The sequence below is a fragment of the Canis aureus genome, chromosome 7 (assembly GCF_053574225.1).
Source record: "Canis aureus isolate CA01 chromosome 7, VMU_Caureus_v.1.0, whole genome shotgun sequence".
In the NCBI taxonomy this organism is placed as follows: domain Eukaryota; kingdom Metazoa; phylum Chordata; class Mammalia; order Carnivora; family Canidae; genus Canis; species Canis aureus.
The window spans coordinates 42,712,014-42,738,583 of record NC_135617.1 but is presented as its reverse complement, the minus strand read 5'-3'; the positions used below and the strand labels follow the sequence as shown (position 1 = coordinate 42,738,583).

Here is a 26,570-nt window from a genome sequence, read left to right as displayed (position 1 = left end):
GCTCTCTGACAAGAGCTGGGAACACAGAGGGAGATACTGAGAAGGAGCTGAAATATCAAGAAAATGTTTCCTAAAACATGGAGGGCTGGACACACAAATGCTGCCCGCCTCCCTGCCCCCACTCCTCTTTTTCTCCTTCCTTGCATTCCTCTACCAGTGCCACCTAATGGTGAGGAAGTCTGGCAAATGTAGTGGGGCTGACCAGCCCTCTGAAAGACTGGACAGAACCGGAGAAAGGGGAAAGGGAAAGGTCTTAAAAGAGATTAATGACAGATGCATCACCGAGATGTCTACTGAAGTCTGTGACAATGATTTTTAATTACAGAGACAAAGACCAAGTCCCATGATATGCTGCCATTCTTATCACTATTATCAGCCTGTGTCAGTGTGATTAACCAATTAATCCCAACACTTCTTCCATAACACATTTCTTCATCTTGCCCACAAGATCTCATGGTATAAGTTAAAAATTTGCAACAGAAATTAAGACATGTTCTCTGGAGCCATTCATTCATCAAGTAAGCCAGTGGTTGTTATGGAAGAAAGCAAGCTTCACTTGTTTTTCTGTTTTAATCTGCAAGAGTCACAAATTTCTTGCAAGCACTCTGGGAGAAAAAGTAGACACTTGGTTTCTGAGATTTTGTCAGAGTAGCAAAAGAAACTACATAATTTATGTAATAATAGTATAGGTAAATGCAAGGCTATTCAAATTCATTTACTAAAGTGGAAAAAAATCCCTTTCCTGACAACAAACTTCCTTTAGATCATTTGAACATTGTGATGTTTTACATGCTTTCAAGTTGAAGGTTGTTTACAAGATTTAAAAAAACATCATGTACTAAATAGCTCAGAACATTTTGTTATCACTTATGAATATCTCAGGAAATTTTTCTTCTGTTCCTTCCCAACAATCATGGTAAGAGAGAGTGAGTAAATAAATCTAAATTCCAATACATTCTTCTCCCACCCTTCTGCTCCCTTTGTTCCATAAGAGCCTGAAGTCATAGATACTCTTATCTTCAGACTCCTTTCTCTTATCAATAACCTAATTATTAACTTGTACATTAAAAATGAGAAGTAATCAATATGTGAGTTTTCTTACTACCTAATAGGTTACTAATACTAGTGTGACTTATAGATTTAAAAAAATTAAATCAGTGTTGTGCCCAAGATTGCGAATCTGAGAAACCACCAAGGAGCCGACACCAATGCAAGTACACGAGGGTTTATCTACAAGCTCGAGCTTGGGTCCAAGTGGACCCAACAGAGCAGAGCAGGGACTTGGACCCTGAAGTGGGTTACAGCTGGGTTTTTATAGGCTGGTCTAGGGGATTTTCAGAAGAGGTGGAGGAATTTCTCAAGTTCTGTTTACATTCTGATATGGGGCTTAAGGGCATTGAGCTCTGTTCTCATTCGAATATGGGACTTTCTACCACGGGCGGGCATGGGCTCTGTTTTCTTTCTGATATGGGATTCCCTGTCAAGGACTTTGAGGACATTCTGCAGTTTTTCCCGTAAAGTTCAGCTCTTATTCACAGGGGCCTAAGATGGCTGTACTTGTGCTAATGCTAAACTTTAGGTGGGATGGCCTTAATTTTTCTTGGCCTCCACATTTCCCCCTCTCAGAGGAACCTAAGGAAGTACCCAACCATGGGTCCAGGATGGTCTCAGAGTAAGTCAGTGGGTAAGATTAAATCATGATTCAAATCAACCTTGTTGCTGTTCTCGCTCCCGTTTACATCTAGCCAAACCTTTTCTGACTTTTTCCATAGATTCCCGGACTATTCCTGAGTGGTCAGTAAAGAAGCAACACTCCTCATTTGGGGCAACACATAACCCCCACCCCTTGCTTGCAAAAGCCTCTCTATAGTTAGGATGCTCCCATCTTTTTAACCCTTAAAAGACTTTAAAAGCAAGGCTGAATTGGGTGCATATTTAAAAATGGCTAACGGGGAAGCAACATTAGTGGGGTAAGTGAGAACGGCACAGTCTTAGCTTTAGGGGATTGTCCTTGTCTGGTTGGCCTTTCCATTCTGGAACAAAGTCCTTGAGAACAGCATGTGGATCAGCTGGCTGGACGTGGGTGTAGTGGACCCAGGGAGTAATCCCATTGACCTTGAGAGCAGTGGGAGTGGTCAGGATCACAATGTAGGGTCCCTTCCAGTGAGGTTGAAGTGTCTGGTGTTGGTATTTCCACACGTACACCCAGTCACCCAGCCGGTATCGATGGGGGCCCGGGGGTAGCCCAGTCTCGTAGAGGGCCCTCAGCTTAGGCCACACCTGCTCATGGGTTCATTTTAACATTTGGAGGGAGAAAAGGAGTTGGTGATCAAATTCAGCAAGCACCTCGGGTTTTAAATTGGGGATAATAGGTGGAGGAAAACTGTACATGATCTCATAGGGAGTCAGTCCCATCTTATATGGGGAGTTCCTCACCCTATATAGGGTGAAGGGGAGGAGAGTCACCCAGTCCCTGCCAGTCTCCAGGGCTAATTTAGTTAAGGTCTCCTTTAATGTTCTTTTCATCCCCTCTACCTGCCCTGAGCTTTGGGGCCTATATGCACAATGTAATTTCCAATCTGCCCCAAGTACGTAAGTGCCACTCCTCATGTTACCTTAGAAATGAATTCTGGGCCTTTGTCTGATCCAATCTTAACAGGAAAACCATACCTTGGTAAGATGTCTTCCAGCAGTTTCTTGGTCACGGTCTGTGCTGTTTCATGTTTGGTGGGAAAAGCCTCTGTCCATCCTGGTGGACAGTTTGCGGTTGTGGGATCCTCTGCTCTGCAGATCTGGGCTTTTTTAGCTGAGGCCCAGTATCCTAGAGCCGCTATGGTTTGTAGCAAATCCCTGGTGCTTTGCAAGCATGTGTCCTGGTCCTCCACTGCCAACAGGATATCAAATGAGGGTGCTCGGAACGGAACTCACCCAAGTCTTCATGTAAGGCCTCATGGAAGATGGTCTGTGAATTTTTGAATCCTTGTGGTAGTCGAATCCAGGTGAGCTGGCCATTGATGCCTTTCTCAGGGTCCGTCCATTCAAGGCGAAGAGATCTTGGCTTTTGGGTGCTAAAGGCAGGCTGAAAAAGGCATCTTTTAAATAGAAGAGGGTGTATGTGTTTGGGACCATAGGGTGCATATCCTCTACTCGCCGGTTAACTTCCCTTAAGTCCTGGACTGGCCCGTAATCATTAGAGTGGGGTTTTGAACTGGCAGCAAGGGAGTGTTCCATGCTGATTGGCAGGGCCTCAATAGGCCAGAGTCCAGTAGTCGCCGTATGTGGGGTGTGAGTCCCATACGTGTTGCGAGAGACATGGGGTATCGGTGGACCCTGACAGGGTCTGCCCCTGGCTTTAGTTCTATGTATATGGCCAGTCGGTGCCGAGCCAGCCCAATTCCTCCAGTTTCTGCCCATGCTTGGGAAAATTCCCTCAGCCAATGGTCAATGTCAGTCATTGGGGCCGAGGGCATTTGGTGGAGACTATATTCATCTTCTAAACTCAGGACAAGCACCTGAATAAGGTGCCCCTCCTTGTTTAGGATTTTTGCCCCTTTGGGGTGGAAGCAAATTTGTGCCCCCATCTTGGTGAGCAAATGCCGACCTAACAACAGGTAGGGACACTCAGGGATGACCATGAAGGAGTGGGATACCCAGCCCATGCCAAGATCCACAGTTCTTCAGGTAGTCCATGAGTATTGTTTGGTGCCCATGGCCCCTTGCACCCATGAAGTCTTGTTTGCCAATTTCCCTTGGGGTTGTAATAAAACCAAGTGTTGTGCCCCAGTGTCCACTAGGAATTTAATAGATTGCCCCTCCACTCTGAGAGTTGCCCTGGGCTTGGGGAGGGGTGCCAAACCCCAGTTCCCCTAGTTGTCCAGATCCTCCATCTCCAAGATCTTGGCAGGGGCCTTAGGTCTTTTGTTAAGACAGTCTTTCACCCAGTGGCCCTCTTCTTTGCAATAAGCACATTGGTTTTTGTTCAGCTTAGGGCGCTCCCGATGGGGACCAGGGCCATCCTCCTTACCTGTCCCTGAAGCCAGCTTCTTGAGGTGCCTCCGTCTTTCCTGGGGGTCATCCATGGTTGTGGCCAGCAGGATTTTGGCCAGGTTTCGGGTCTGCCAGTCACTTAGTTTGGTTTGTTGCTCTTCCAGACTTTCTTTATTATTATTGACTCTTTTTGCTACTGTAAGTCCTGCAAGCTCTTCTCTCCTAGTATTCTCTCTAAGAAGGCTGCTGGACTCTCAGTCTTACCCTGTCTTACAGAACCATACCTCAGCCAGATTGCTTGTGCCTGGTAGCCTGGAGACCTGCCATTAGAGTCTGGCAGTGGACCCGGAGTCTCTCCTTACCTTCAGCTGAGTGTTGCGCTTTGGGGAGTAAAAATGGTTTTAGCCAAGGAGAGGAATTCTCAATCATGTCCTGCCAGACCAGGATGTAGGGCACCTGGTCAGGGTGGCCATCCGGTTTGTCCCTGAAGATCACAGCCTTAACCTGTAAGATAGTAGGTAGGTGGAAAGTTCCTTCTCAGTGCCATCCCACGCCAAAGGTTGGCCATTCTGACATGCTGTAAGTTTGAAATTTCCCTCTCTTTATGTAAACAGTTATGACAGTTAACAAAGACACAGTAACACAGACAAATGCACAGTTAACAAGGACATAGTAACACAGACAAATATTCTCGTGGTCCGCAGAGACAAAACAGAAAGTAATCCGAAGGGCTGGCAGCCAGCCCTCCTTACAGATGAAGACTCCTGTCCTTACAGATGAGGACCCCATCCTCCTTACAGATGAGGACTCCCGTCCTCCTTACAGATGAGGACCCCGTCCTCCAGGTGGGGGCAAGGGACGTCTCCTCAAGACCCCTGGTTGACAGCCCACCAGTGCGTCTGCCTAAGCCAATGCTGACCCCATACAGATTGGAATTCCTACAGGTAAAAGTACAGTTTAGAGCTCTCAGAGAATATGTGTGCAAAAGGTGGAAAATTTGAGTGCACTCAACATGCGTGAAACCCTCTGGATAGGGTCCTGGAGGTCTCTCAGATACCGGATGAGCCCCCAAATGTTGTGCCCAAGATTGCAAAGCCGAGAAACAACCAAGGAGCCGACACCGATGCAAACACACGAGGGTTTATTTACAAGCTCGAACTTGGGTCCAAGTGCACCCAACACAGCAGAGCAGGGACTTGGACCCCGAGGTGGGTTATAGCTGGGTTTTTATAGGCTGGTCTAGGGGAATTTTCAGAAGAGATGGAGGAATTTCTCAAGTTCTGTTTACATTCTGATATGGGGCCTAAGGGCATTGAGCTCTGTTCTCATTCTAATATGGGACTTTCTACCATGGGCGGGCATGGGCTCTGTTGTCTTTCTGATACGGGATTCCCTGCCAAGGACTTTGAGGACATTCTGCAGTTCTTCCCATAAAGTTCAGCTCTTATTCACAGGGGCCTAAGATGGCTGTACTTGTGCTAATGCTAAACTTTAGGTGGGATGGCCTTAATTTTCCTTGGCCTCCACAATCAGGTTTAGGGTAATTTACAATTAAATGTACCCACTGGAGCTGTAGATTTTAGTGAGTTTATATAAATTCATATACTCATCTAACCACCACCATTATTGAAATATAGAACGTTTCCATCACTCTAAAATGGCCCCTCATGTTCCTTCTCAGCTTTACTCCTAGCCCCAGGCAATCACTGATCTTCAGAAGCCCCAGGCCTCTGTCACTGTAGATTTGAATTGTCTTTTCAGACTTCTATATAAATGGAATCATACAGTAAGTACTCTCTCCTGTCTGGGATCTTTCAATCAATATAATGTTTGTGAAATTCACCTATGTTTTTGCATGTGTCAGCAATCATTTCTATTTATTGTTGACCACTATACCCCTGTTTAGATAATAACACAATTCGTTATCCTTTCATTTGCTGATGGATATTTGGGTTGTTTCTAGTTTTGTCATAATGCAGTTTATATGGGAGAGCTTGGTTCTTGTCTCACAGAGTCAAAGAATGAACCTCGCGGACAAAGTAGAGTGAGTAAAGCTATAGAAGTTTATTATTATTTTTTTTTAATTTTTTTATTATTTTTTTAAATTTATTTATGATAGGCACACAGTGAGAGAGAGAGAGGCAGAGACACAGGCAGAGGGAGAAGCAGGCTCCATGCACCGGGAGCCCGATGTGGGATTTGATCCCGGGTCTCCAGGATCGTGCCCTGGGCCAAAGGCAGGCGCTAAACCACTGTGCCACCCAGGGGTCCCTATAGAAGTTTATTAAACAAAGATAATACAGAAAGCTCTCAGAAATGAGTCAGCTCCTGACAGGGTTGCCACTGGGGGCTTTTAGGGTTGATCTTTTATTGAAGGCCAACTAGGAACCTAAATTCTTTTTAACATATCTAGTGATAGCACCACTGAGTAAGGACTAGCATCTTTAATAGCTTACTTCTTTGGGATCTGGTTATTTTTTATTGGTTACAGATGACTGTCATGAAAAAAAGACACCCTCCTCACCCACACCCAGGGCAGGATGGTCTGGCTTGTTCCCTTATCTCTCTGGTTTCCTTACACCTTAGCATTTTGGGGATTTTTGTGAGCCTGATTTCATGGCCCCCTACCTAGCCTTGCCTAGTCCCATTTCTCTCTAACTCACAGTGGGAGTGCAAAATGGTACAACTATGTTGGAAAACAATTTGACAATTTTTTATAACTTAAATATAAATTTACTATTGACCAAGATGGCCTTGATATTTCTTTCAGCTTGACTAAACTTTAGACAAGTTTCTTTCTGATATAGGCCCTTAGCCTCTCTTAGAGCATTATTTTACAAAATCTAGAATAAATGATCAATTTTCCTCTGACCCTTTGAGATATTAGCATTCTCTGGTCTCTTGAAGTTTTAGAATCCTGGGAATGTCTTTCTCTAATACCTGGGAGAAATCTAATCATCATGAAAGATAGAGCCCCTGTCTTTCAGCTTGTGGGACAGGAGGGACCCAACTTTCATATATACCCTACCCATTAGCAATCACATTCACCAACCTTCTTCACTTATCTCTTCCAGGATTTTTACACTAGCTCATAGCAGTGCTCAAAAACCCTCTTGCTGGGATGCCTGGGTGGCTCAGCGGTTGAGCATCTGCCTTTGGCTTGGGGCATAATCCTGGGTTCCCACATCAGGCTCCTACCATGGAGTCTGCTTCTCTTCCCTCTGTGTCTCTGCCTCTCTTTCTATATCTCTCATGAATAAATAAGTAAAATCTCAAAACAAACAAACAAAACCCCCTCTTGCCTTTTGTTTCAGTGGAATTGGGTTTAATCTCTCTTCCCTATTGCAATAATCTCAAATAAGTTCTTCGGTTGCCCACTCATTTTGTCTGGTACAATTTTTCTTTGATACCATATGACTAAGAGATTCCATTTGTAGTTCATTTATCAGAGAAAAATAAAATACCAAGACATGTATTTGAAAATGTTAAATTTTACCAAGACTGTGATGCCTTTTAAACAAATATGTTTAAAAAATCCCTTTGAGTTGTAGGAAAAGACTTATTAGAACTACTCTTTCCCTTAAGTCTCACAGATTTCCTCCTTGCTTACCTATGAGAAGGCCAGACACAGATTATCCAAAATACTATAATGTGTCTCATAAATAATTTGCTAAACTATTCATTCATCTCCAGTGATCAGTTGGAACTGTTGTGCCCAAGATTACGTTTCTAAGAAACCACCAAGGAGCGGACACCGATGCAAACACAAGAGGGTTTATTTACAGCTCGAGCTTGGGTCCAAGTATACCTGACACAGCAGAGCAGGGGCTTGGACCCAGAGGTGAGTTTCAGCTTAGTTGTAAGGGCTGGTCTAGGGGACCTCCAGAAGGGGTGGAGGAATTTCTCAAGTTCTGTTTACATTCTGATATGGGGCTTTCAAGGGCATTGAGCTCTGTTCTCATTCTGATGTGCGACTTTCTGCCATGGGCATTGAGCTCTGTTCTTATTCTAATATGGGACTTCCTGCCCTGGCTTGGCCTCTGTTCTTATTCTGATATGGGGCTTTCTAGGATGTTAAGCTGTAAACTGTTTTCTTCCTGTAACTGAAGTAAGGTAAAGTTCAGCTCTTATTCACAGGGGCCTGGGATGGCTGTACTTGTGCTAACACTGAACTTAAAGTGGAATGGCCTTAATTTTCTCGGCCTCCACAGAACAAAATGCCTTTCAATCTGACTTAATCAAACTTTAGTCAAACTCACCTTCTGCCGTGCTCCTAATCTTTGACCCATCCTCCGCTTGAGCCAGCATGTAAACCCTTTTTAACAATCTCTCTGAGAGAGAAGAGACTGACCTCAGAGTAAAACATCCTCTGATCAACTCTTTTAGCACATTACCTGCATTCACTCTTTTCATTTCCTCATACTTCTCCCCCCCGCCCCCCAGCGTCATAGATTTGTCTTTATGAAAGAAAAGTCTTTTTTCTGTTTGGTGTTTAAGATTCTTTCAGGCCTCTCTGTTGGGAGCATTCTCCTCCCCATTGTCATGGTCCTCCCCCTCCATTGCAATAATCCATTCAAAGAAACTCTCTCTTTTCTTAAGTCCAGATTTGTTTTTATTTGACAATGCTAATGTTCACAGCTTCTTCTGTTTTTTTTATTTTAAATTATTTTTTGTATATTTTTTTATTGGAGTTTGATTTGCCAACATATAGTGTAACAGCTTCTTTTAATGTTAAACACATTTGATTTGAACACACAATAAAATGTGTTTTGTTTACAATGCCCTTGCCAACAACAGAATCACATTGTCATAGATTTATAAAATGTTCTAGTTAAAAGAGAACTCAAGCAGTGTCTAATATGATCTTTCACTTTTCAGGTGACAAAACAGAAATCAAGAAAATGAGGTATCTTGACTAAGATTACAGAATAAGGAATTTGAAAGATAAAGTTTAGAATCTTGACATTATGGCCCTTTGTCAATGACAAACTTGCTTACAAACCACCTGGTTTATATTTAATACTCAAATTTTGCCAAGGACAACATTTAGTGCATTTTGTCTGTAGATTCCAGAATACATCATTTTCTCATTTATAAAAAGTGCAGTACATTTGCCTGTTTTTAAATTCTGGCCCTCATCCTATTATTCATAATACTTCATAGATAGCCAGCAATGATTGCACAATCACACTCTAAATTATTTATCAAGTCATATTTATAATCTTCAGTGTCAGAGATTTTAATTCATTTAATGTTTTCCTTCACTTGTCACAGGCAAGAGGTCCCTCAACAATAAATCACTAACACTTTCTAGTTTGCAAATTGTTCTCTTTAACAAAGAGAAAAAGCAAACATTATTTTTAGTAGTCCTTTCATTTCTTTAAGATTTGCCTAAAATGGTGAGTATATTCATATTCATAAATGTTCTTGTTCTTTTTGATATATTTTGCAAATGCCAGCTTATTTTTGACAATAGACACAGTGGGACTATTATATTTTCATTCTATTGATGTATTTTTCTATAGTTAAGTATCCTTCTTTTACATAATTAAAAAACTGCATGTATCCTTATTAGAGAAATATCTGAGCTGATACATGGTTTCTTGTTGTTTTATTATTTCTCCTTCACTTATTGAAGTGATAGAATTTCATTATCAAAATCTCTCCATAAGATCCTTTGCCACGATCCTAAGCACTTTATGTATTTCAATTCCTTTAAACTTCACAACAAACCCTCAGGATATGTACTATTATTATTCTTATTTCACAAATAATGCAGATGATTATATCATTAATAAGTGGCAAATTAGCTGCTCTTCAGCACTCTACCATATTGCCTCCAATCTCTGCAGATCCTCCATATTATTACATTTTATTACCACAGGATTGTTCCATTATCTTGAAACTCTTTTAAAATCTCCTTTTTCGCAGAGCAAAATAGTAGAATAATGCTATTGCTATAGTAGTAGAATAGTTTAATGACTATACCCAGAAAGTTGATACTTTTCTCTCCAAATTTCTCATCACTACTCTTCAGTAGGCAGGACTTCTTTTTGCTAAAATTAAGTAAAAACTGAAGTTCCTTGGTTATGTTCCCAATCTTCTGGAAGATGACCCTGTCAGCAAGGCAAATAAAGAATTTATTACATGGTTTTATTAGACATACAGTTGGAAGAAAATGATCCCTTTCTAAAACCTCATCCAAATACATTTTATCATGCTTCCGCTATCATTTCATTGATTTAGAACCAAATCAAGATCATTGTTGAAAATTTTATCTGTAGAAATAAAAGCCATACATTTGAAGGTAAAAACTTCAAGTTGTTACTGGAGTCATAGCAGTTTAGATAAGCACTGCAATTCTGTCCTGAAAAGGTGCCTATACTGCCGGGGATGGACCATATTAAGCTTGTGACTGGTTGAGATAAGAAACCAGCCTACTCAGAAAAGAAGAGCGACGAGCTAGGAGTCATGTTCATTTCAGATGGGGAAGTGAGAAAGCAGTCCTTACAGATTCGCCTATTACCACATATGTATATTATTGTTCTGCCAGAATTATATGCTTTCTCATTTTGTTTATAAAGGACTCATCAGAGATTTTTATTTAGGTAAAGTGATGATAATTTACTAAGATCCAGATGACTTATGTAAAACATACTTTCTGAATTTAATTAAGAAGTATTTATATTGTTCCCACTAGTTGTATCAAAGTTTACTGACTCCAGATTACCCAACCCATAGATAAGGATACAAAGAAATATTTCAAAACTACCTACATACATGTCTGAATGAATGTATGCTCCCAGATCAGAACTTCTCTTCACCTGAAGTAATATCTAGAGTTTGGCAGAATGTGTATAGATTCAAAAAGTACAATTGACAAACATCCTTGCTACTTTGCATCCTCCATCTAAATTGTGGATTTTAGTGATTTTTTAAATATAATATTTAATGGAGAAACTGACAATCTGGAAAAAAACTCCAAGAAAGCAGAGAACACAGACGAGGTCTATGATATCATAATAAATGAAGAACAAGTGGAAATTTCACTCTGAATAAAATAATATTTAGAAGAACAGGATCAATTCCATAAAGTGAAAATTCCCATAAAAAGGAAGCAGAATATCTGTTCTATGCTTTTGCAAAGTACATATTTAGAACTGAAAATTAGGACATCATAAGAAAGAGTGCATAGGAATGTCTGGCAGCAACAGTGGGTAGCCACTGATTTGAAAGTGAGGTAAACAGAAATCTTTCTACTAGACCAAATATGAAGTTAACACATATGGGATCATTGCAGATATGGAAATTTGTATTAATAGGATAAAATATTTCCCATGATAGCATCAACTTTGATTGTAAACTAATTACCTATACCATTACATTGAAGAATCTAACTAATAGAGAGATGGTTAGTAAGCAATAGAAATCAAAGTGAAACACAAGTCACAAAAAACATTGGATTCTTATAGTTTAAACTGACATACTTGTAACTTAAACATAGAGAAAAAATAATTTGGGGCTCACTTTAATGGAAAGATTAGATATGGTTCTAGTTTTAAGAAATATAAGATCCTGGGTCTCAAAGAATAGTAGGAAGCCTCTGAATTCTCTACAAGCTCTGTTTATCTATGATTGCCTGTATTCTAAATGTGGTTTTTCAGTACTGTGAGCTCGTTTAATATCAGCAACCTATGTTCTCTAAGCTTAGAAACATCAGAATAAAGACAACGTTTTAATATTTTTTCTTCAGATATCAATCCCATAAATTAATCTGAGTGACCTTCATTAGATATCAACACCTGCCTTCCCTGAGACCAAGCACTGAGGAACAAAGAAATAATGCTAGGATGATATCCATTATATTGTACACCCGAACTAACATAACATTGTATGTTAATTATATTTCAATAAAAATATTTTGTAGGAAAAATGAGATAAATTATTAATATTATATATCAAAATCCTTCCAGACATGGAAAACAGCATTTATGATTCTTGCAAAAAATAAATAAATAAACTAATTGATCTTTTTTTAGTAAGCTTTAAGTAGTAAACTTTCTTGTGTTACAAGTTAGATCTTAATAATTTAGGTATTTTTTAAAAGATTTTATTTATTCATGAGAGACATACACACAGAGAGAGAGAGAGGCAGAGACATAGGCAGAGGGAGAAGCAGGCTCTCTGCAGGGAGCCTGATACAGTACTTGATCCTAGGACCCCGGGATCATACCCTAAGGCTAAGGCAAAAGGCATATATGCTCAACCTCTGAGCCACCCAGGTGTCCCTTAAAAATTTAAGTATTTTCTATAGCACTCACAAGTTATTCTTGGTCTGAATTAGGGAAGTCTGTGATAGATGTTGATTTTAGCCTAATATAGATTCCATCTATTTATATAAAATATCTTATAATTTTACTAATATTTTGTATACCACAAAATGATTTGGGTCTTGTTTGTTTGCTTTTTCATTTTGGCAACCCATATAAAAAAGAAACACATTTTCAGTTTGTAAACCAAAATATTTAGGCCATTTTATACCCTCCTCATTAACCACCTAGTGAAGAAAACCTGATCTGGGTAAACACAGTGAGTGGGTAAAAATCATAATTTTATTTATACATGAAAAAAGATAATACACAAAATCCTGATGTACAAAACTTGATAAATTTCATCCTCATTCATCTACTGAGTCATTTATTAAGGATTTATTGAGCACAAAGTATGTGCTATGCACAGAACAAATGAATTGATAACTAGAAAAAGCCCTTTCTTCAAGTTACTTATAATGATTAAGGAGTGAAGACAAACTAGAAACCATACAGATTCTGACCAATTGTGTAGAAATAAAGTTCATGCCTATTGGTTGAAAAATGACTAAGGAGACTTCAGAGATTTAGAAGATAACAAATCTCACTGACAAATTTCCTTCTCTGTGGTTTCATGAAATAATGCTTTTAATTCCACGCCTCAGAAAATAAAAATAAAATACGAATGTAAAAATGACACATTGTTAAGAAGAAACTAGAGTGGTTTGTGTTTTCTTGAATAGGGTTATTATTTTTTAATGTAATAGCTATAAACCCCCCCCCCCCAAAAAAAAAAAAAAAAAGAATTTTTTTCATTAGATTGTCCAGGCCTTGTGGCTGAAGGCCATACTGCAAAAACATTTCCTCAGGTAGTTTTACATTTAATTTTCATCAATTGTGATGAGCACCAGGTGTTGTATGGAAGGACTGAATCACTGAATTCTACACCTAAAACTAATACACAGTGTGTTAACTAACTGGAATTTAAATAAAGACTTGAAACTACAAAAAAAAAAATTTAAGACATCAGATATTTATCTTTAATTTTGTCTTTGCCAACCAAAGTTATGAGATTGTAGGCCTAATTGACACAAATAAATGTCTAAGATTATGTAATATTGAATACTACTTAAGATATATCTGTGGCAAAAAAAGCTGTAGCATATGCAATGACTAGATATAGAAGATAAAGGTATCTGAGAACATCGGTGTTATCTTAAAGCGTAACAATTTTCAAGGTCTCAAGTTCCAACAGAAAAAGAAATTAATATGAATCCAATACATGCAGTAACCAAATCAGGTATGTTCTGATAACATTAAAATATTGTTTCCTATCATTGTTAGAAAGATAAAATGACAGAATATTCAGAATATTCTAGTGATAAGTTAATATGTAATAATCATTTAAAAAGATTTAATATTTTATTCTAGAAAGAGCAAAATGGTGAATAAGAGACATGAATAGGTGTTATTATTACAATTTATTATTACATTTTTCTAAATTATATTTAAATTAATCTTAGTAGACATAATTCCACTAATACAATTCAACATTATAGAAAGCTCATAGGAATAGAGTGTCTTCTAAAGTTAGATTGCCATAACCTCAAGTATAAGACAACTCCCACTTTCCCAATGAGAATACCCTACCAAGCAGCTTTTTATTAAGTTTGATGATGGAAATTTTGAGGAACTTAAAATTTTTTTTTTTTTTTAATTTTTATTTATTTATGATAGTCACACACAGAGAGAGAGAGAGAGAGGCAGAGACACAGGCAGAGGGAGAAGCAGCCTCCATGCACCGGGAGCCTGACGTGGGATTCGATCCCGGGTCTCCAGGATCTTGCCCTGGGCCAAAGGCAGGCGCCAAACCGCTGCGCCACCCAGGGATCCCGAGGAACTTAAAATTTAACAGCAAACAGTTAAGGGATAATAGTTGATGTTACATATGCATATTTAAAATGACGTATAAATCAATGTTTAGAAATTTTGCCATTTTTAATACTAAAATTCATGTAAAGAAGGTTGTTGTTGTTGTTGTTGTTTAGATGACCAGAAGCATTGAAAAGCATGACTCTCTTTTTTAGCATTATAGCCACTTTCAAGTCATTTAACTTAGATTTCCAGACCAAGTTACCTTTCATTTACCTAAGCTGATTGTGACAATGCACTTCTTGAATATCTTAGGGATGCAGTCACTAGAAATTTTATTCCAATTGACTTTTTATAACACATAATACTTGTATAGTTTTAGAAATTATTATTCATTTTAGATGTACATATTTCTGATCTATAAAATTTAACAATTGTTTTGTTGATTTGTACCATCAGTTTTATTAATTTTTGAAAGCCTCGTATGTTTTAACTTCCAGCACTTGAAATTGTGAGGTCACACATTGAAAAGAGTTACCAAACAAAAAACACATTTTATTTAACCTGCTTTCTCCCTCTCTTCCTTCTGTCTCTTCTTTTTCCTCCGTCTTTCACTCTCCCTTTTCTCTCCTTATAACTCACCACCACTATAAGTATTTAAGACTATCATTCACTTAATAAAAATTTCTTCACTAATTATGATATGTACTATGTGCAAAGCTCTGTTCTAGGTCGGGTTATAAATGATTAAGACAAAACAGGAAAAATGCTACTGTCAAAATTATTTGAAAAGCACTACACCATAATTAAACTCAATAAATGTTTACTGATTTATATGATATTATATCTATTTTTACACATATGTACATATCCATATATACACACTCATATATACACATGTATACATGCACATATACAGACATACACATGCACATGCACACACATAGAAACAGACACTTACACACATATAATATTAAAAGTCTTGGGATGCCTGGGTGGCTCAACGGTTGACCCTCTGCCTTTGGCTCAGGGCATGATCCTGGAATCCCAGGATGGAGTCCCACATCTGGCTTCCTGCATGGAGCCTGCTTCCCCTTCTGCTTGTGTCTCTACCTCTCTCTCTCTGTGTGTGTCTCTCATGAATAAATAAAATCTTAAAAAAAAGTCTTGTCCTTATGGAACATACATTATATTTTTTTAAATAAAAAGGTAACACTTTATTTTATATACTGCATTTATAGTAGATTGATTAAGCTATGATTATATCTTTATGTAAAAATAAAAAAAGTATCAATTATTATTTTAATGTTGGCTAAAGTAATCATTTATGATTGGATTTTATACCCAAGAACAAAGATCTTACACTTTACTATATAGACAAAGCACTTTTTTATATGTCTGTGTGAAAAGAAGCCACCATCTCATGACGTTATCATGGACCATTTTGGACTTTTGGAAGAAACATTTCTAATATAACTGAGTATATTCTATTTATTTGCAGCTCTTTTATGTATAAACAGAATAAAGACATATTATAGTCTCTCATTTGAGAAGAGGTAATTTCAGTCTAATTTCATATGTTAAAACGCAAAGTGTTAACTAACAGGTGACAAAACAGAATTAGAAGCTTCAAACAAGCATCTCATTTAGTCTGCAAATTTTGAAGTAACTGTCAACTTAAGGAAGCTGAGACTTCTCTGTTTTCTCAAAAAGTTCAAATGACATTACAATAATGGTATAAAATGGTAGAAATAAATAAAAGCAGAGTGAACAAAGCATGGGAAGAAACCACAGCAACAAGAAAAGCCAACACAATTTTAGAAGATGAAGTATGGGTTGATAAATGCTAGCATTATCAAAGTAAGGGATGCTGAGATCTATCAGTACAGAATGTGAAGGAAATCGATTGAGATCAGGCAGGCCAAAAGTTTCATGAATCAGAATTACCTAATACTTGGATTATGAGGGCTGCAAGGCTTGGAAGGAAACAGAAGAACTGAGTGAAAATAAAGCACAAGAAATATTTAAACTTTCACCTCTCTCCCCAGACCAGGAAGGCAGACAACCATCTGTCTTCCACCCAAGCAGAAAAATGGAGTTTTACTTTCTGCAAAGCTGAATGTAAGGTTTCTAGACTCACTGACACCAAGAAGGGATGGGGTAGGGATGATATTTTACTGAGGCCAAGAGAATTCACTTTGAATCTTCATTCTGAAATATCACCAGATATTTTAACAGCAGTTATAGAAGTTAGGAAACAACAGATGAGTGTTTTCAACTTTAGAGGGAAAATTATCAGCAAAATTATAATCAACCCCCAAAAGTTGTGAAGACAATGCAGTATAATCTTCACCATAACAATAAGCAGGGTTCAAAAACTTAAACCTAGTAAGTGTATTATTGAAATTGTTATTATTGTAGTGTTAAGCCTTCACATCTCCCTGTCAAGAAGTACTGTGTTCTCACTACCCGCTCTAAATGTCACCAGGCCCAGTGCTGGCTAGATTCACATGATGGTGTTTGTCTGCTCTGGTTAGAAAGGTCGAAAGGGTTGGTTCTGTGTCCACTGGCTATTTAGACTGTTATAACTGAGGAGGAATTCCAGTAAATATAAGTTTATTTAGTACTAGTTTCATTCATTCCCAAATGCACCAGGAAAAATAAGGACAATGGACCATGATCTGTCTCCCTTCTATCCGTGAAAAAGTTACCTGCCCTTTCCACACACACCATTCTACCTTCCCTCCATTTAACTCCCTCTCTCCCAGCAGATAAGAATTCTAATGTGCTGCATTTTGAGAATAGAGTTGGGTTAAGGGTAGGATCTGCTATGTATCTAATTTTTTTTTTACAATGTCTTATTTCTGAAAATAACATATTTCAGCGTGAAAGTTTTCAAACCTAATATATCACCAAAACACACATGTTCAGGATACTACTGTGATTATGTGTTTTCTAAATAAGATAGTAAGCAGTCAACAAAGGGTCCAGAAATTGATGCTATATAAGAGGTCTAACACAAGAAAGACAGCTTTAAGGGACTCCCAAGGAGATATATATGAAGCTGATCTTGACAACATCCAATCCAGACTAGAGCAGCAGGGAAGAATGCTCAAGGAGGAAAGATACCACTAACAAAATAAAAGTTGTATTATCTGATGTGCTTTGTCACACTGAGTGGAGATTATGAGGCTCTCAGCCAGGCAGGAAAGAGATAAAAAAAATATTCATAGATATAAGGACAAACAAGAAAATAAAAGAATGTTATGATTATTTCTTCTAGAGAAAACTATGAGATATTCAAAAAATAGAACATAAATATACTGTATTTTCTTAGTGCAGATAACATTTACATGGTCCAAGTAATATATTGATTCAACTAGAAACTATAGTATAAATATGCTAGGATGTTGGGGAGAAAGAGGAGAAAGTTTGAAAGCACGGTTAAGAAGGGGTAGTTTTAAGAATATAACACTCTCATTGTCTATATTCGGAAATTAATAAATAATAAAAGACATGAAAACATAAAAGTCAGTAGATTATATTATTTCAAATATGGAAGCAAGTACAAGAAGAAACAATTGAATTAACTGAGAGTCACTTGACTTGTGAGTGTGATCCAGGAGTGAAAATAATTTAGAGAAGGGATTCTTGACTTTGGTTATAAGGCTTAAGGTAGCATTAATTTTTAAATTATGGACATGCATTTTAGAAAATAAAATGGAGGACTCATAGTCTTTAAACATTAGGTCCATCAGAAATAGTGGAATGAGATTCAAGAATGTTAGTTTTAGTCCACTGCTTCTTAATTCTTATGTTTTCCTCAATTTTTAAAGTATTTAATTTAAACATTGTAAGAAAGAAAAAAAGAGAAAATGATAATACTGATTAGAATTAGTTAGGAAAGTTACTGAGAAGAAATCCATATTCTAGAGCTACTCTGCCCAACATAGTAGCTACCTGTCCCTTTTGTTTATTGGAAGACTTGAAATATAGCTAGACATATTTTTGATATTTTAAGTAAAATCAAATATGAATTTGAAACAAAGTTTATCTGTTGAATTTTAATTGTTTAATGTGGCTAGTCTAAAATATAAACTTACATGTGTGGCTCTCAACTTACATGTGTGGCTCTCATTTGTGGCTTATCTTACATTTTTATTGATATATGTTATTGGGTAAAAGTTAGAAGTGAATAGACAGAAAATAAGGTTCTGGTAAGGAAATATAGGGACATTGTACACAAGAGCACAAATTATCAAAGATCATGTTTTATCTGGAGAATGACATCAGCCAGACTGAAACTGAAGATTTTTTTGTGTGAGAAGGGGAAAATGAACATAGTTTGATGCTCAGTTGGAAGTGACGATAAAACACTTAGGCTCTAACAACAACAAAAGACTTCAAGAGAGCATGGATCATAGAATGGACCCAATAAATACTGTATAGATATAAAAAGAGTAAAAGGGTGCCATGGTGTGTTAAAGGGACTATCCAAGCAGTGGTGTTGCTGATTGCAGTACATATAAGTATTAAGAGATGTAAGAGATCTAAGATGATGTTTAAGCATAAGGTCGTGTTTTCCAAATTAGCTAAGTTGAAAAGAAATTGAATACAAAAAAGGCTTTGGAAAAAAAACTCAGAACATATGATAGAGAAGAAAGAAAAATAATTGAAAGGACATAATCCTACTAATTTGAAGTTGTGGTTTTAAATAGACTAGAAAGTCTATAAATAATAAAGGAAAACTCTAAATAAGTATATGTTTAAATGGGAATTCATTTTTTTAAAAGATTTTATTTATTTGAGAGAGAGACAGAGCATGTGCACACAAATGGGGAGGAGGAAAGGGAGAGGGAGAAAGAAAATCTCAAGCAGACTCTCTGCTGAGAATGGAGCCCAACACGGGGCTGGATGTGGGGCTCAAGAAGGTGCTCCATCTCACAACCCTGAGACCATGACCTGAGCTGAAATCAAGAGTTGATTGCCTAATCAAGAGCCACCCAAAGGGGAATTCATTTTTTAATACATTAAAGTTTGATTGCAAACCAATTGTAAATAAAGCTAGAATATGACATTGAAGAAAAGATTAGGAACTATGATGTATGAAATGCATTTTGGAACTATTTACACAAAAATAAGAATTGCAACTGTAAAAGCCAATTATTTTCATAAGTAATAAGTGTGAAAAGCTCAATGAGCATTACCTAGAAATATGTCATAATGTGGTTATGTAGTGATAACATCAATACGTATGAACACACAAAATATGTTAGGCATATTATCACTATTAACAACAAAAATCCTGCACTGACATCCTAGTATTTTAAAATTTTTGGGAAATACCATCGTTGTAGATCAAAAGAAGAAAACAGAGTTTTCAAAGAGATCCTAGAATGACCAGACATCAGAGAACAAGACTGCAGAATGATTAATGATTGATCAGGAGCCATTAGTTGTCTTTGGATAACATGGTCACCATATTTTTAATTGTTACGACTTTATTGAGAAATAACTGACAAATATGGTCCCTGGCAACCTCCATTATATTTTGTGTTTCTATAAAATCAACTTTTTTTTTTTTTTTTTAGATTCCGCATATAAGTGATCACATAAAATAATACAATATTTGCCTTTCTTTTTCTGGTTATTTCCCTCAGCATAATATTCTCAGAGTTTTACATGTTTTGTTACAAAAGGCAGGATTTCTCTCTTTTTTATGGCTGAATAATATTCTAATATATATAAAACATCACATTTTCTTTAGTCATTCATCTTTAAAAGGACACTTAGGAAATGTCCACTTATTGGCTATTGTGAATAATGTTGCAATGAACAGGAAAATACAGATGTCTCCTCAAGATCCTGCTTTCATTTCTTTCAAATCTTTATCTATCTATCTATCTATCTATCTATCTATGAATTACATTGCTACATAATATGACAGTCCTATATTTAATTTTTTAAGGAGTAGTCATACTGTTTTCCATAATGACTGTACCAGCTTATATTGTTACCAATAGTGTACAAGTGTTCCTTTTTCTCCATATCCTCATCAACATTTATTATTTCTTATTTTTTTTATGATAGCCATCCTAGCAGGTATGAGGTGGTATCTTTTTTTTTTTTTTTTTTGAGGTGGTATCTCTTTGTGGCTTTGATTTATAATTTCATGTTATTTAGTGAGATTAAGCACCTTTCCATGAACTTGTTGGCCATTTGTATCTCTTCCTTGAAAAATGTCTATTCAGGTCCTTTACTGAATTTTTAAATTAATTTGCTTTTTGTTGCTATTCATTTGTATGAGTTTTTTTTTTCACACATTTTGTATATTAACCTCTTATCCAATATATAGTTTGAAAAAATATTCTTCAATTCTGTAGGTAACATTTTCAGTGTATTGAATTTTCTTTTTCTTTTTCTTTTTTTTTTTTTTTTTTTACTATGCAGGAGCTCTTTAGTTAGATGCAGTCTCAATTTTTTTTTTTTTAATTTTAGTTTTTGTTGCCTGCACTTTTAATGACTTATCCAAAAAAATCATTACCCATACATGTGTCAAGGAATTTTTCCCCCTATATTTTCTTCTAGGATCTTCATGATTTCAGGTCTTACATTTAAGTCTTTATTCCATTTTGAGTGATTTTTAATATGGGTCAAGTTTCATTCTTTTGCATTTGGCTGTCTAGTTTTCCCAACACCATTTATTAAAGAAACTATCTTTTTCTCATTACATATTCTTGGTTTCTTTGTTGTTAATTGACCTTATGTGTATGGGTTCATTTCTCTGCTATCTACTCATTTCCACTGATCTATGTGTGTTTTTATGCAAGTACCATGTTTTGATTATTATAGCTTTGTAATATAGTTTGAAATCCAGAAATATGATGTCTTCACCTTTGTTCCTCTTTCTCAAGATTGCTTTGGCTTTTCGGGATCCTTTTTGGTTCCATATAGATTTTAGGATTTTTTTTTCTATTTCTGTAAAAAATGGCCATTGGAATTTTGGTAGGGATTGCATTGACTCCATAGATATTTTTGCATGGAAATTTTCACAACATTAATCCTTGCAATCCAAGAACTTGGGATATCTTTCCATTTATTCATGTCTTCTTCAATTTCTTTCATCAATGTCTTATAGTTTGCATTGTCCAAGTCTCTTTCACCTTCTTCTTGGTTAAATTTATTCCTAAGTAGTTTATTGTTTTTGATGCTATTTTAAATAGGAATGCTTTCAAAAAATAAATAAATAAATAAATAAATAAATAAATAAATAAATAGGAATGCTTTCTTGATTTTTCTGAGATAGTTCATTGTCAGTGTACAAAAATATAGCTGATTTTCATATGTTGATTTTTGCATCCTGAAACTTTACCAAATTTATTTATTAGTTCTAATAGTTTTTCCTGTGGAATCTTGAGGATTGTCTATGTAAAAGATCGTATTGTCCACAAACAATTTTACTTCTTCCTTTCTAATTTGGGTGCCTTTATTTTCTCCTGGCCTAATTGATCTAGCTAGAACTTTCAGTGCTATGTTGAGTAGAAGTTAGGAGAGCAAGCATCCTTGTCTCATTTCAATCACTATATGCTTTTAAACAAGCTTTCAGTAAAATTCCACATAACACATTAACTTTCTATTATTTTCTATTTCTTTTACACTAAAAATATATGCTGCTTTATTAGTACTAAAATTAATAAAATCAAAAAAGTGGGTCAAAGGAGATACATAAAAGATAAATCGTTAAGCAAAATGACTTTTCAGGATATTAAAGTGATTTTTTAAACATCCAGAAAGGAAAAAGATATTCATGTCATTGGAGTAAGCTGATGACTTGACGTTCTATTTAATTCTACTCTTTAGATAATAACTTTATTATAACTTTATTAATATCTGGAGGAAAAATCACTTAAATCTTTTGCCAAAATAATAGTGCTTGCTTACCATTTAGCAATTTTCTCATTCCTATTTTTTTCCTTGAAGCTGTTTGCATATTCCACAGGCTCATTCGTTATGTTTATCTTTTTTACCATATCTAATTGAATGGAATAGGATGATTTAGCTCATTCTGTGCACAGTGTGGTCTCTGCAGGCATGCTTCTCAATTCATTTTAATATCCTAAAAGAAAACCCTATTACTGCAAGATAACTTTCAGATTAAAATGTAAACATGCCAGTCTATTGCCTTACCTTGTTTGAAATCACAGGAGTCATAAGACAGAAATTCTTAGGGTCTAATACAAATGTCTTTGAAATAAGGATAATGAACTTTGTATTACAGAGAATAAAGCTCCAGAAGAGTCTTGTACTTTATTCTGGTCGTGTAGAGATGCTATGTATCATATTCATCTAATTTACTTTCATATAGTAGCTGCAGTAAAGGAAATAGACTCTTTGGAAGTTATAAATTAATTTTAACAAAACTCAATAAATAAGAGGAAAGTAGAGACTAAATCAGTGAGTCAAAAAGGACTAAGTAATCAGACATTTATGAGTTTACTGTATCCATTTCTACCATCCAAAGGTCAATGTGTAATAGAGGATGATGGTTAAACAATTAGGGGATTAAATTTAAGGAAAAGGAAATGAGATGATGGATTATTATAAATGTTAAAAACTAATTTAATGTCATAAAATGTAGTAATCAGCTATTTATAATTTCAACTTAAAATAGCAAACATTGGAGCTAGACTAATGACAAGAAGAAGCTTCCTACTCATTTGGAGAAGTTTAAACTTGCTGTTACATATGTGTTTATCTTGCTTGTAGTGGTTGTCCCAAGGCTTTCTCTGTAAAGTATGTGAACATGTTTTCTACTATAATTTTGGTATATGCAAAACAAGAGGATGACAGAAAAAATTATAAATAGGTATAATAGAGGTACATTTTGAGGTAAAAGGCTGTGAAAAAACATAGAAGCAAAGAGATAAAAAATCTCTGTCAACAAAAGGAATGTCCACTTTTATGAGGCTCTATCAACAAGCTATGTCCTATTTCCATCTTAACTCATTTTGGCAGCTGTGTTTCAGAAGCCACTCAAGGTTAAAAAGAACCTTGATTCAAAAGAACTATCTGTCAATGTTATTCGAGAAAATAGTCACAGGATATTTAGTCATTGATTTAACTGTAATGATTGTGACTGAAAAACATTTCCCAGGAAAAATAAATTACCTTGTAGGAAATAATCCTTTGGCAATACTACCTTGAAATGTACATACTGTAGTTTTGTTGCATTTGTTCAAGACAGAGCATAAGGCCTTCTAGTATGCATTTCTGAGATCTCTCTGAGTATTCTGGCTAAGACCAGGGTTTAACTGATATTAAAATAAGCCCAGTAAATGGATAAAACACAGTTTTCAAATTTTAGTATGTGGCCCAGTTACCTGGAAGATTTGTGAAAATACAGGTTGTTAAGTCTAAATTCCAGAGTTTCTGAATCAATAAGTCTAGGGTGGAGCCTGATAATTTACATTTGTAATAATGTCTCAAGTGGTACTGATGCTCCTTGTCTGGAGATCACCTTTTGAGGATTAGTTTTCTAAGACACAGTATAATTATTGTTAGCATGATCATTATGAAAAAGATACTAACCACTTAGATCCTATTAGATGATCTTGATTCATATAATTTTATGTATTTGTATATTATGTGACATTTCTATTATTAATATATATTAAATGATATAAATTATTTAAACTGAACACAGACACATTTGTACTTTCAGGAAAATGAGCATTGGACATACCGTAAATAAAAAATTTGAGTATTATTCCCAATTGATTTGCAAATTTTATGTAATTTTATAAAATCTTCATCATTTGAAACCATATGGAACTCTGCAAAGAAAAATATATTGTTTAAGGTAACTTATATAATCTGTATAAACCTGACTTACTGAAAAATTGCAACATATTACACTGTCATTTGTGGCTAAGTAACCTTATCAGAAAAACTATATGGACTCTTAGGTCACCAGAGTACTTCATAAGAGCAACATTTTCACAAGATAAATAGGGTAATTAATATAACTTAGAAACAAATGGAATATATACACAATGGTGAGCTATGTTACAAGATAAAAATCAATATGATGATCTAATAGTCTTCCTGTGGAGATATTAATGTTTGACCACAGTTTTTAATGAAGCTGTAGTTGACGCTTACAAGCCAATTTTTGCAATGAATAAAATGACAAGGTGCTAAATATATTACAATGTAAACCTATAAATCTCTGTAGAAGTTATTGCTCAAATTTTATTTTTTCTTTTTGTTCAGACTGGATATTCACACTTTTTTAAGTTCCTATCTTGGTTTTATCATTTTCCTCTAAACAGTATTATATAAAAGATAAGATGAGCCACAGGAACAATATGATCTAAGTAACTTTTTAACTTCAAAGAGAGAGCAAGAAATTTAAAGTCACGTTGGATATTTCTAATTATGATTTTTTAATGATCCTTGCTAAGGTAGTTAATATTAACACTTCCTGTCCAAGATAAATCAGGATGGAATTAGAGAAATTAAGCAAGTTATATTCACAGCACCATGTACAAACACAAACACACTCTCCCACACATTATGCACTTCTGTAGAGTAAGTCAATATGAATTGAGGGATCAGACTCATGTTTAAGGAACATAAATCTCAAATGTCAAGCATATTGAAAACCATACAATGGCCATGCCATTATGTATTCTATTTCAGAAGCTTTTTTGCAAAAGGCTCTTCTGTGACATTGGTTTGCCTCCATGGAGAGATATCTATGTTCCCTCTGTCTGAACAGTGACGGACTTCGTAACTATCTTATCCAATGGAATACGGCAGAAAGGACACAATGGGAAATCTAAGAAAAGGTAATAAAAAGTACAAAGTACAGTTTCTACCTGTGACTCTCCTCTGTGTTTGTGTGTGTGTGTTTCATTTTTATCTCTAATGCTTCAAGCTTTTATCTCTAATGCTGCAATGTTTCACATTCTACATCCTTACATTTTTTTGTTCTTGTTAATTTCTGCCCGTTTTTGCTGATCTTTTTTTGATACTACAAGGTCAGGTGCACACAAGTTTATTAAAAAAAAAATGTTTTGGAGGCTCTTGTTTTCTTTCTTTTAAAACTATCATTCCCATTTGTCCTTCACAGCTTTTTTATGCTTTAAAAATCATTTGAAGTATACCAATATTATTGTACCAGCTGTCTTCATTTATCATTTAAAACATTTCTATTAGAGTCTGTTTGTAATAATTCTCTTCTAAGAGTGATATAGATCAATCATAGCATCTTTTAAATCTCAGTGTGTGCCTATTAATAAGTATTATTAATTTATTAAAGATAGCTATGATAATATAATATTTGAACTATTTCTAAATGTCACTTTGTATTTTGCTTACAATGTTCCCTGTGTATTATTTTCCCCTCATCTTTAACTGAAAGATATATGTTAATATATATATTTTTCCCATGATGGTTTTCTTCTTTAATAACTTACCTTAAATATTTTTATGCCCCAAAATGTTTATTGTTTCTGTCCTTTCCCAGATTACGACAAGGAACATAACATGTCTTAGTTTTCTCTGAAATGTGTTCCTGGATCTTATTTGTTATTGTTGTATAGTATTTTAGATGAGTCTTTCTTAATTCACCTGCAAACTGATCATTAGTATTTCAAATTAATTAGATGAAAAATCATATGTTATTAAGTATTTGCTAACCACTCTCCCTTTGATTATTTATGTTTTAGCTGATACATACTTTCAGCAAGTTTCAGAGGAGCTATACATTTGTATTGCTAGGCCTAAAAATATTTTTATTTATTTCTTTAAATCTTAGAAGATATATATTTATTTCCCCTAAGAATTGAAGTGGTATTCCAATGTCTTTTGGAAACTAATTTTAAATATAATATGTATTTAGGGGTGCCTGGGTGGCTCAGTTGGTTAAGTATCTGTCTTCAGTTCAGGTCAGGATTTCAGGCTCAGCAGGGAGTCTGCTTCTCCCTCTCCCTCTGACCCTTCCCACTGCTTGAGCTTTCTCTCTCTTTCTCTCTCATAAATAAATAAAATCTTAAAAAAAAAAAACTATTGTAAATGTTCATAAAAAAATCTAAATTTTCTCTCTCTAGTTGCCATTAATATTTTCTTATTTACTACATACTTTTTTGCTTCTTTATGTTTGTTTTTATTTATTCATACTTTCCTTCATGTGTCTTTTCAGTTTAAGGACTCATATCTTCTGTAACTTAAGAAACATTTCATATAATATGTATTTGGATATTGTCTTTTCATCATTTCTTATAGTCCTTTTTTTTTAAAGAAGATATTTATTTATTCATGAGAGACAGAGAGAGAGAGAGAGAAAGAGAGAGAGAGAGAGGCAGAGACACAGGCAGAGGGAGAAGTAGGCCTCATGCA

The 26,570-nt window shown here is 35.7% G+C and overlaps 1 long non-coding RNA gene across 2 annotated transcripts in view; it reads left to right on the top strand.

The window, feature by feature from the left end:
- The window catches only part of LOC144316831 (uncharacterized), a 114,584-nt gene that overhangs the window by 6,285 nt on the left and 81,729 nt on the right, over nt 1-26,570 (top strand). For both annotated transcript variants that reach the window (XR_013382671.1, XR_013382672.1), the window contains exons 2-3: nt 7,681-7,828; nt 24,870-25,018. This is a non-coding gene — a long non-coding RNA (uncharacterized LOC144316831). The remainder of the gene's footprint in view (nt 1-7,680; nt 7,829-24,869; nt 25,019-26,570) is intronic.